A 12,992-nucleotide genomic window follows, 5' to 3' on the forward strand; every position below is an offset into this window, starting at 1 on the left:
GTCCTTAGGGTAATTTAGGTTAAGTACTGTGTTAGCTTAGGGACTGATGACCTTAGCAGTTAAGTCCCATAAGATTTCACGCACATTTTAACTTTTTTTTTTTTTTACACTTTCTCCCGCACTGTCGCTTAATGGAAAAAAATGAGCTTATCAAGTATCGGAGCAGATTTGCGACTGGATTCAGGACAGGCAGACATAACTCGTCGCTCTTAACGGAACAATATCGACAGATGGGAAGATAATTTCCGAATACCCAATGGAAGTGTGACAGCATCGTTACTGGTTACAGCGTTTATAAATGATCCAGTAGAAAGTTTCGGAGGCTCCTCAAGGCTTTTTTTGGTGATATAGTTGTCTGTAAGGAAGTAGCAACACCAGAAGCCAGCATAGGTTTACAAAACGACCTGCTGAAGATTGATAAATGGTGCACGCTTTCCGCAGTTGACCCTGAAAGTAAATAAATGTAACATATTGCGCTTACGTAGGAAAAAGAAATCCACTAAAGTACAATTACACCGTTGATGACAAATAGCTGGTAACAGTGTGCAGCGTAAAATATCTGGGAGTAACCATCCAGAGCAATCAAAGTGGAATGAGCTCGTAAAACAAACAGTAGGGAAAGCAGAAGCCATACTGAGATGCATAGGAAGAATCTTAACGAAATGTAACTCATCCACGAAGGAAGAAGCTTACAAGGCGCTTGTTCGACTGCTTCTTGAGTATTGTTCATCAATCATACCTCAGCAGGTATGACCGGTAGAAGAAATAGAGAAGATCATAAGAAGAGGCGGCACTCCAGTAGCAGACACTACAAGAGAGGCGTTGAAACTTCCTTCCAGATTAAATCTGTGTGCCAGACCGAGACGCAAAGTCGAGACCTTTGCCTTTCGCGAGCAAATGGCAAAAGACTCGAGTTCGAGTCTCAGTCTGGTACACAGTTTTAATCTGCTCAGAAGTTTCATACCAGCGCACTCTCCGCTACAGAGTGAAAATTCCAATCAAGAGAGGCGTTGTGTATCACAGAGAGGAAAGAACTTTTTTGGAAAGGTCGGGCTACTTCTTAATTCCTCCCACATACCTCTCGCGAAATGACAAAGGCAAGAAAATTCGTGAAATACACAGGGTTATCAGCAATCATTCTTCCCACACGTCATGTGCAAGTGGAGCAGGAAATGGGGATCAATTAGTGGTATCAGAAGTTGACTGTGCCACACACCGTAAGGTGGCTAGCAGAATCTAATGCATATGTAGAACAATTCTGGGAGAAGAAATGAAATTAAGGTCTGGCATCCTGTCGACGACGAGGTCGTCCGAGATCAAGTCTGGTTTGGAGAGGATGAGAACGGAAAGAGCTTGAAATCATTGTTGGGAATAGGATACTAATTGTTAGCAGCACATCTTTACATACACATTAACACAAAGGGGGTTATCTAACAATCACCTGCTTCTTTTGACTTTGTGCCGTGTCGGTCCAGGGCCAGCATGGCTATTAACGGATTTTGTTTTGGTTGAGAATTGGGCTGCTACCCTTCATGTCGCCACCCCCTTACTTCCCCCTCCCTTTCCCCCAAATACGGAATATGTGTATCACAACTATCCTTGCGAAAAGTTATTCATTTGAAAGCGAGCGGAAGTTTTTCTACATGTTTAAGAAATCGTGTAACTGAGGCAGAACTTAGTTACCAGCCTGGCATTCATCTAGTGGGATGTGGAAAACCGCCTGAAACTACATCCAAACTGGCTGGCACACAAACGCACATCATTAACCCGCCAGGTGGACTCGACCCAGGGCCGGTTCGCCTCCTCATCCCAGAAGCAGCACTTTAAAAAGTACAGCTATGAGGGAGGGTAAAGAGCAATGTCAAATAGTACTCCACCTAGAATTCCCTGGACGGTGTAGGATCCCAGTTGGAGGTAGCAATGGGAATAACAACACAAATACAATTGATTCATTCTATTCTTGGAAAACAATCGACTCATTCGGTTGCAGTTTTATATATCGGCTGAATTATTCATTCATTCTTTTGAGTGAAATTAGTCTGTGGGAGCAACCAAATGAAAACAGTCGATTCTGTCAGGTGGACTACCCATTCATTGTTTCCGGTAGAACCAGTATGTGGGAGCAACTGAATCAAAGAAGTTGTTAAGTGGATCAGACTATTCATTCATTCTTTTGAATGAAACTAGAGTTTGAAGTCGAGTTTAGGTTAATTCTGCACACCTACGTCATGCATTCTCCGACATCAATTAGCGTTCAGTAGCGTTGCGAGATCTCTGCGGTGAAAGCCGTAGCTGTAGTGGATACAACATACTGTGTCCACTAGATGCGCAGTGTGGGGAGAGTAGAATTGGTGGGGGCGAGGTCGCTCAGAGCGCTGTTGAGGGAAATGCTGAGTGCTGGGTGGGAAGTGCCGTTCTAAATTGAAGCCTATGCTCGCATTTTTATATACGGGGTGTACATAATGTCACGGAACATTTTCAGTTATTTGTTGCACAAGAACCGAACATTGTACAGATAAGATACATATGTCATTTTAAAGAGAAACCCTGAAAGTTTATTTTCATATATACCGCGACAGTGTAGTTTGGTAATTTGCTGTTAGCGCTAGTCGCAAACATGGCGAGTTCAGGTGGGGAGCGAGCTTTCTGTGTGTTGGAGTTTAACAAAAACTGGATATTCCTACTTGGAGATGTAGCAGCAGTAGCTGATCCCTCAAATGCAATCAAACTCTCCGTTTATCTTTCAGCAGGATGGGGCTCCACCCCATTTTCATTGTGAAGTTCGTGGGTACCTGAGCACAGAGCTGCCACATCGATGGATCGGCTGTGTTACAGAACGGGATAGTTGTTTCATGAAATGGCCTTGCCGAACGCCAGATCTCACACCATTTGACTTTTTTCTGTGGGGACACATTAAAGATCTGGTGTATGTACCACCTCTATCACGTGGTGTATCAGAGCTCCGGGAGAGAATACAGGAAGCAACTGCCACAGTACGCGACGGGTGGGTCAAGAATTCGGTTATTGTATTGACGCCTGCCGGGTCATTCATGGGTTCGCATATCGAATGTTTGTAAAAAATATAAAAAAATTTCAGAGTTTCTCTTCAAACTGCAATATATATATATATATATATATATATATATATATATATATATATATATATATATGACATCTGTATTTCTGTGTAATAAATAATTGAAACTGTTCCCGGACTTAGTGTATACTCTGTATATTAAGGGGGGCCCCTCCACACCCACACTTGCAAGGTGACCATTCAGAAACATCTACTGTCACCTCTGCTTTCGTCAGTATCTAAAACGAACTCCGTCGAAAATGCAGTGATTATTTGCGCCTGACCTCTTAATCATTTTTAACTTTCAGAGAAGTATCATGAATGGCGAATTTTGAGAAAAACCTACACATTTCTCTGGTTGCCATGTCAAAATCTGCTTCTTTTACCAAAACACAAATCAGTTTACACTGTCTCTTCCCACTAACGTATTGAGCAGACACAATTACAAGAGAATTCTGAAACAGTGATTTATTAAGTTTATTACGTGATGAACTGTGGAAAAGTAAATTCAGTAGCTTATGAAAAAGCACATCCTAGGTACAAAAAAGCGTGTAACGTCCTCACATATGTTGTTGCAAAACCCATAGCATTTCTCGTTTCACCAGCTACCTATGGCACTTAAAAATTACACTCTTCTCACCCTAAAAGTCTGTAGCTATTGTAATAACAAGGTGGATAACGAAGTTTTACATAATAACGATATGTTAAAATACTCTCCTCTTTGCGTGTATTATTTTCCAAAATCTCATTTCAATATCTCAAAATCGTTTATGAAATGTGAGGAATGTTGTGGATATTTCGCTCCGGCGCATTGCGATCGCAAATGAGCGTTCTACATCAGATCAATTTTCTCGAGATTGGTGACAGATAGATATCTCCACTCAAGTCTAAAGAAAAATTTAATATGTTAGCTAAATTTTATATGCAACAACATATTACGTAACGTGCAGCAAACGCAAAATCGTAGCGACCTGTTATTTTTCATTGCGCACTTTTCCGAATTTTGTTCAGTGTCTTACTGTCACGTATGTATCGCAATAACTACGACCATTAACGAAGTAATGGGCACAACATCGTGAACCTGACATATGAGTAAAGCAAAAATTATTTATTTTTTTTATGGAATAGTTTCTGTAAAATCGTTTGAGAAAAAATGCAGAGTGGGCGCCTCAACTCTGCCATCCGTGACCGGCCAAAACGCTGAGAACACTTAGCGGCCTCCGCTTGCGAACAAAGGAATGAGCTCGCCCAGCGCTTTGAACGAAAACTGCTCACTGCGCATCGACCACGGAATCCTGCGCGAACTATGAAGCGAGCATTAAACGTCATCGTAGCGACTTGTTTAGTGAATTTCTACTCCATTTGTTGCGAGCTGTCATCGCTGATGGTGGTGGTAGGTGCTAAATTCTGCATAAACAAGCGAGAGACATAATTTGCAGAACACACCCATTCTTCAAGAGGAAAGCACGCGTGTTCGTGAACTGCAACTGTCGCTTTGAATCGTCAGCAACGCCGTGCAGTGTCTTACTTTCAGGAAATATCGCGATAACTACGACCATTAACGAAATGATGAGCATAACGTCATGAACCTGACAAATAAGTAAAGCAAAAATGAATTTTTTTACCGAATAGTTCCTGTAAAGTCATTTGAAAAAGATCCGTGCCTCGACATGCGTGAACTGTCATCGTTCGTGGATCGGACTGTAGCAAGTGGACAAAATTGCTGCAGTCATTGGTCCCTGTCTTACACACTTCTTAATCTAACGTAAACTAACTTATGCTAAGGACAACACACACACCCATGACCGAGGGTGGACTCGAACCTCCGACGGGACGAGCCGCGCTAACCGTGACAAGGCGCCCCAGACCGCAGGGCTAATGAGTAGGATGCAAATGACATTTAAGACATTCAGTTATCTGTCGGGCGTGGCGACATCGCGGTGTATACGATCGCCCATTGTCGGCGGCTTCTCATTGTCTCAATAAAGAAGTATGAAAAACACAAGGTGTTCGAAAATTGCCTTTACGACTTTGATCACATATATTTCATAAATTGGGAAGGTAGAAAAGAGCCGTTTGCGACATAATGTTCATATACACCTAAGGTTCTAGTAGCTGCTTAACACAGTTCAGTGTGTTAAGCTGACCATATTTTCTAGAACTAAATTCGAAACACATTAGAAATTTTGATATTACAAAAACGTCTAACTTTAGCGTTAAAATGTAAACGATCACTTTAACTTTTTTACAAAAAGTACATTACTTTATATTTTTTAACACCTTTAAAGATGTCCTGTGACTAAGTGCTCCCGTCGGATAGACCGTTCGCCGGGTGGAAGTCTTTGGATTTGTCGCCACTTCGGCGACTTGCGCGCCTATGGGGATGGAATGATGATCATTAGGACAACACAACACCCAAGCCCTGAGCAGAGAAAATCTCCGACACAGCCGGGAATCGAACCCGGGCCCTTAGGATTGACATTCTGTCGCGCTGACCACTTTTCTTTTTTCGGTATTGTTCGTTGTGTTTTGGTCTAGGTGGACGTCACAAGATATCCGTTCAAGTTGATCGTTGATTCCTTTACTCAGTTTTTTTATAACTGAGGGCGAGCAGCCCTCTGACTGAACACGCTGAGCTACCGTGCCGGCAGACTAACATCGCTTTCGTAGTTTCTACAACAAACTGCGTTTTGTCACTGCTCCATTCATTACTCATTTGGGAAAACGCTCCTTCAGTAACAGCAACCCGATACTGGGAAATGAGCATACAATTTGGAATAAATAGTTTCGTAATTATTAAATCCGGAACAAATAGGTGTCCCGAATTACTTTTGAAACAATTCGGGGCTGAGCTAGAAAAATTGTGACTATCACAGAAAAGAGGGGACGGAGGGGCGGATGGTCATCTTAAATACGTGCACCGTTTATAGCACACAAGTTATCTAAGCGTTATTCCAGTTCCATTTCCGGCCTAGGACGTCCTCATAAAAGTGTGCTATTGCTGCTCTAATGCAAGCTCACAGCTCGCGCAAGTCCCGCCAGAAGAAAAAAATGCAGTGGGGTTCGGCAGGACCTGGGTGCCGGACCTGGTCTGTACAAACCATTCCACACCGTGCCAACTCCTAGAGGGTGGTCAACCAATAACTAACGTGGAAAAATAAGAAAAAGCAGCTTTACGAGTGTGTGAACATTATGCTGCAAACCGGACCTTTCTACTTATTCCCATTTCTAAAACATACGTGATCAAAGTTGTAAAGATAATTTTGGAACACGGTGTATACGTATAGGAGAGCGGCTAAGCGTTTTTAAGAGACTAAAACGAAGAAACTATCTATATTTAAGTCCTCCTCTAGTGAATTTTACCTAATGTTTATTACAATCTATTTCCAATCAACCGAACTTCCACAGGCACGAAAAAAGGTCCAGGTTTACCCCTGACAGTTGCATGTAAATCCCTCCCGCACGCCTCTGTACGCCCTTAAAATTAGGACCAAACCGGGGAAATCCGGACGTATTGCAGCCGTAGATGAGTTAGAAAAGGTGAGCTCATTGATTCCCTTGAGGGTATAAGAACAAGAAAGAAACCTTGCCTCGTTTTAGTGACAGTTCGCATTCCGTTTTATAGGCAGTGCGTGATGATGTCCACAAATGCAAAGTCATTTTAATATTCAGCCATTTATTTATGTGGACGGTAAATATTTTGTACAGAAAAGTTCGTCACCAGCTACCATGTTTTCAGTTTTACAGGTAGTGTCACAACTATTAAAAATACACAAGCACAAATTTTTAGCACTATCTGCATGACTTTGAGAATCTGGATGATGCAAGAAGAGATTATTTAATACTGATTAGTCTGTTTTAAAAACGTGTTATTTTAAAAAGTTTTTATATTTAAATAGTTATTTTCTGCTTTTTAGTCTTATGTGTCTGAAATTTTTCAGTTGATTTGAAACATTTTGGTGAGACTACAACAGGACATGTGGTAAACTTCATGTTTATTTCCGTTTGTCTTGAAATGGGTCAACCAGTACATTACTTTCTTATGGACATATCTCGCGAGAAGACCGCGAATCGAAAAATTAGAGAGAATCGTGTTGACAGAGTAGCTTAGTAGCAGTCGTTCTTAAGTGTGAAATATTCGCGTCTGGAACAAGAAAACAAGGAAATAGAAGTGGTTCATCAAATACCTACTGTCCATCATATACGAGTAAAGAAAGCGAGCTAATATTGCATTGCCTTCCAGTTGTGAGCTAAGTTGAAAGTTTCAAGTCTATTGCTTATCAGGGAGTTCGTTTAAAATTAGTTGCAAAATTTGTACCGAACAGGCAGACCGACCGAAAAACAAAGTACCCTCCGCCACACACCAGACTCTCAAGCGAGTTAATATTACAGTATCATCCAGTTCTGAGCTGTGCTGAAAGTTTAAAGTCTCCAGCTCATCGGGAAACCGACTTAATGAAAACGTGTTAAAAAGGGATTGTTCATTTATATATACACAAATTTACAGTGCAGCACCAATTATTAAACTTTTAAAACCAACCAAAATTTGATATTTAATGTCACAAGTATTTCTGTAAGTAAATATGTACATTTTGAATGTACCTTGTTTTTAGAAATATACTTTTTATTCACATCTCTTTGAAGTAAAATACATAATTTGTCTCTAAAAAAGTGATCAAACGTAGTCATGGTTCAGGTATAATCGAAAAAGTATGTAAAGTATGTAAATAAAATCATTCAAACCCAGTGAGTGAGAAAACCATTACATGACGCCCGAAAACGACGGAGACTTGTTTCTGTCGGTTGTCTCACACTGAATGAAACTACTCAAACACGGTGAGTGAGTGAAAACATTCATGTAGCTGACATGACAGCTGAGACTAGTTTCATTTGGTTGTTTCAAAACAAGCGACTTACCAATCGATTTTTAAAAACAGTCGATTGTTCCATCATTAGTTGCAGGTTGCCTATCTAACGACCTGTAGACACAACAAAATATTTTCATTATTTCGTATATTTACTGCCCGAATTTAAAAATTTAAAGTGCTGTCGTAATACATTCAATAAGAGATACAATCATACGTTAAAGTAGTAACAAAGTAAGTCAAGTATTGCAGATGGAAAATGTGTATATGTCTCGCGGCAGCGTAACTGACGGCGCACAAATTACACAGACGTTATTCATCCAGAATCTGAAAATGAGTGCACTTAGCGACCTCCAACAAACTTTACACATTATCTCAAAGCTTTGCGGTTTTTTCACTCTTTCACAGCCACGCAAAATGATGAAAGTGAAAAGGTTTAAAGCTTACTGCCACATTTACGATGTACATCTAGGAAAACTTCAGCATCAGACCTTATGTTTTAACTTATAACGTGTTTACTATTAATTGTATTCGCAACACATTTGCAGAAAGTACCCGCATATACCACTGAACGTACCTACATAGTTATATCTTATTACGACACAAGCCGGCCGCGGTGGTCTTGCGGTTCTAGGCGCGCAGTCCGGAACCGTGCTACTGCTACGGTCGCAGGTTCGAATGCTGCCTCGGGCATGGATGTGTGTGATGTCCTTAGGTTAGTTAGGTTTAAGTAGTTCTAAGTTCTAGGGGACTAATGACCACAGCAGTTGAGTCACAGCAGTTGAGTCCCAAAGTGCTCAGAGTCATTTTTTTTACGACACATAGTTCAGGAGATAATGACATCATAACCATATAGACACGTGAAAAACTAGGTTTTGCGTAAAACAGAGCTCAAATTACCGCAGACTATACTCATTCAATGTTTGATTATGAGAGCACTTAGAGATTTCCATCAAAATTCAAACATAATTTCAAATCGTTTCTGAACTTTGTCTTCCTTACTTACGTAATGTCAAACAGTTAACACATTAACTCAGACGTTTGAAGCTGTTTTATACATGGGAGTTCGATTGTTTAAAGGACTGGTGATGGCCGAGAGGGGGAGGGGAGTGGCGGCGTTAGTGGTTTCCTACTAAGTACTTTAAATACACATTACAACCTTTTGAGTCATGCCACTTGGAGGTAATGCTAAAAGTAGGCATTTTTCGCACTCCTTATAGCCCGCCACTAATTAACGTAAACATTGATACGTAATCCCACTATTCCACATTGATACTGGTAAATACTGTTTTCTTACGTACATCTGCATCGTTCATCGACTGGCCCCCCTCATGAATACCAAACGGCATCCAAAACGGCGCATAATATCTCAGACATAAACTGTTCAGTGGGTTATTTCAACGACTTTCAGCCACTGATTCACTCGCAGGAAGGACAATGGTTCGCACAGACCACATTCCGTATATGGAGTATAGCGTGTTGCAAATGTTTCCGATAAATCTCATGTTACAAGACTACCATGCCAGATAACATCCTGTTAAAGGCTTCTAAAAAAATGTGCTGCTGATCGGTATATTAGGTTCGCTTTAGTATAAGTGTGCCGACAGGAATAAAGGGTGACAGAGCCGTGGGGCACCACGCGTAGCCGAAACATTTAATAACCAATGGAACAGACTAGGAGGTCTTGCAGTATGGCCACTCAGTTCACATACATTAATCTTTTGAATTTATCAGTTTGAGAACATATAAAGCCATTGCTGAACCCCGCACCCATCACCAATGTGCATACGGTACAAAAGCTCGTGTCCCTTGCACATATTCACAAACGAAGACAGGAAATGTTGCAACGGGAGTTAACTACGTGGAGAATCTCCTCTGTGCCAACGCGCAGATGACTAACACAGGATACAATCGCAATCATTTCAACAAACTTTTGTTTCTGGGAATACGTTTATCGTACGTTTCTTTTGGTGATGGCCAGTACTGTCTGCTTCAACAATATTTAATACTTTGCCTTACTACCCTGTGTCTGGAGTAGTTGCTGGGAATGTAAAGGAATCACTAGTCAGAGTCCATGTTCAAATAAACTTATGTTTGAAACGAACAGCGGTGTGATTAGTATGATGACGAATTCATGAGCCTCGTATTTGCTTATTATCGAAACTAAAAGATTACATTTCAATGTCAGGCAGCCACATCTTATACCCTCGTAGTCATCTCTTTGTAAACTTTAGAACTGTTTGCTCTGTACATGGATATGTTGCGCATATATGGACAGCAACTTATCAGTGTGTTGTGGTATCCATGTGACGGCGATCTGCAGCTTTTGCGAACGAAGTTTATACTAATTTAGTATTTTGCGAAGAAAGCTGATAAAATTTAGTATTTTGTGAAATAAGCTGGTAGTAATTTAGTATTTTTTCGAAATAAGCTGATTGTAAAAAACTAGGTTGTTTAGGAAATCAGCCTTATGCAAACACAATTAGTTTATTTTATATTTCGCAGTTATGTTTCTACACCAATGTGTCATCTTCTGTCGGTTAAATTTTTATTTTCTGTAAAGTACAATATCACATTTGTAATAATTTAACGACTGTAGGCCTAAGAAATACAATATTTGCAATTTGCTTCGTTTTGTTTGGACACTCACCTTAAAATTACATCGCTAATTGAACTGTATTATTGTACATCGATTTTAGTGCTCGTTTTCGTCTGCAAACTAGCCATGAAGAAAATTATTGTGTATTTGTGGAGAGCTGTTTCGAGGTTAGAGGTTATGTACGTTTCTGTACTTACATTTTCCGTCCTGTTTCGTGTCCCTGATTGGTGTTTCAATCAGCTACTATTTAGTGCATTGCTTTCACTCAGTTCTTCAAACATTTCCGCTCACTTCTTCACCTCACATGCACTTATACAAATAGTACTGATAGTGATTGAGTATAATCCATCTTAAAGATGTGAGGTAAAGGGTGTAATGTTTTAACAGTAGCAGTTCATAGCATGCAACCGTATCCCTATGCCAAATATAGCTAAACAACGCGTTTCGAGAAACAATGCTCTCATCATCAATTTGTAAAACTTAGCCCACGACGCGAAAGCGCTAAAATACCTGCCCCGACACCAACGCCTCGATTGTGCTGATAGACTCATGAGCTAGGTTTCAGAATCTCATGATTACAGCGTTGTCTCCTGAAACGTGTAGTTTCTGCAGGACGAAATTACTGTTGAATACTGCCAGTTATTACTGCTGAGCTGATGGCCTGGTGTTCGTAGTGTTTTAGAGGATGACTCACATGCTGTAACAGTGATTTCCCTTGAGAAGATGTCGAAGTTAAATGGTCTTTCGTAATAGAAGATGGTATGTGATAACAAGAAAAGTCATTTTTAATTACATCTTGTCATTTGAGCGACAAGAGAGAGAGAGTGAAAATGTGTCAGTGGGTCATAGGCGGAAGTAGCTTCAAGCAAACAGCCAATGGGACAGTGCGATTCATATCTGGGTGAGTAGGTCAGGAACTATGGGAGGGGAGCGGCAGCTCACGTCTCGCATCAGCTGATCGCAACTACGGTGCTAAGAGGAAATATCGATATGTGTGACCATTCAGTGACGAAGAAGGAAAAGAAACGAAATGGAGCTCCTAGTTGAAACAGAAAGCAGTCGCTCGTGGAATCCTGATGGTATTCCAAATCCGCCATTAGCGATGATAAGCTAAATGCGATGTAATCGTCTTGAAAAGCGGCGATGAAAACAGATGCGGCGCAACTGTTCTCCTTGGAGGTAACCACTTGCCGAAATTCTGCAGGACCTGTCTTGCACAGTAAGTACGGGTGGCCGAGTATTTTCTCCCTGGTGAATGTCGACGACTACGTGGCTGGAGGTAAACACGTTGGTAATCACAACACTGCGACTTTCCCACTGATCATCTGCAAATCAGCGATTGTACTTAACTGCGTTTCTGCTGTAGTGCAGGTACTGCAAGTGAAAATAGCGTAGCACATTATATCTCGAAGTGACGTTCGTTTGCGGTGTAATCGGCTCTATGAACGAATCCATTATTACATAGCAACTGTGGGAGGCTACCACGATACGTAAAATAGATTAGATTAGATATACTGTTCGTTGTGTTAACCCTTACTGAGTAGATCCTTGAGGACATGGAACATGTTAGATAGACGAAACTTAAGAAATACATATTAAAAGAAGAACTAATACGCTAATGTTTCCTCCACAAAAGGTAAAATGTTCAAATGTGCGTGAAATCCTATGGAACTTAACTGCTAAAGTCACCAGTCCCTAAGCTTACGCACTACTTAACCTACATTATCTTAAGGACAAACACATCAACCCATGCCCGAGGGAGGACTCGAACCTCCGCCGGGATCAGCCGCATAGTCCTTTACTGCAGCGCCCTAGACCGCTCGGCTAATCCCGTGCGGCCACAAAAGCTAAATTAAATGGCACCGAAGCATTTGGAAATGTTATAACTTTCAAAATTATTCATTAATATGTTAATTGAAAAAGTGTAATTCATAGGCTATTGCAAATAAAGCAATGTCAAAGCAACAGCTTTCAAGGCTTACTTACATACGCAACATTTTATACAGGCCCTGCAGACCACGCGTTGTTTCCACAAACTGCTTCCACTTGTTTATGTATTGTGTTCGGTTTGGTCCTCAGGGCTCGCAGGTTCTTCGGCAAGTCGTCCATCCAGAGCTGCCATGGTCGTCGTATCGGGTGTCTAGTGTTTGGTTCCCCTCAAGTGCTTTCTTCACCTGCCTCTCTTCTGGCATGTCGAATTCACGGCCCGCCCACTGGATTCTTTTGCTCTTCAGCTTCTGTAGTATTATTGGTTGTTGCATCAAGAGATAGATTACATCATCTTTCCTTCTTCTCGATTCTTCTTAAATATCGAGCATGTGGACTATCAGGCCAATTGTGAGATTGGATTGAAGAGTTCCTAGATAACAGATCGCAGCATGTCATTCTCAATGGAGAGAAGACTTCCGAAGTAAGAGTGATTTCAGGTGTGCCGCAGGGGAGTGTCGTAGGA

At 41.0% G+C, this 12,992-nt stretch overlaps 1 protein-coding gene across 1 annotated transcript in view; it reads left to right on the forward strand.

Moving 5' to 3' along the window:
• The window catches only part of LOC126282517 (tryptophan 2,3-dioxygenase), a 362,921-nt gene that overhangs the window by 239,576 nt on the left and 110,353 nt on the right, over window positions 1-12,992 (forward strand). The gene's annotated exons all lie outside the window — the stretch shown is intronic.

The sequence above is a fragment of the Schistocerca gregaria genome, chromosome 7, assembly GCF_023897955.1.
Source record: "Schistocerca gregaria isolate iqSchGreg1 chromosome 7, iqSchGreg1.2, whole genome shotgun sequence".
Taxonomy (NCBI): Eukaryota; Metazoa; Arthropoda; class Insecta; order Orthoptera; family Acrididae; genus Schistocerca; species Schistocerca gregaria.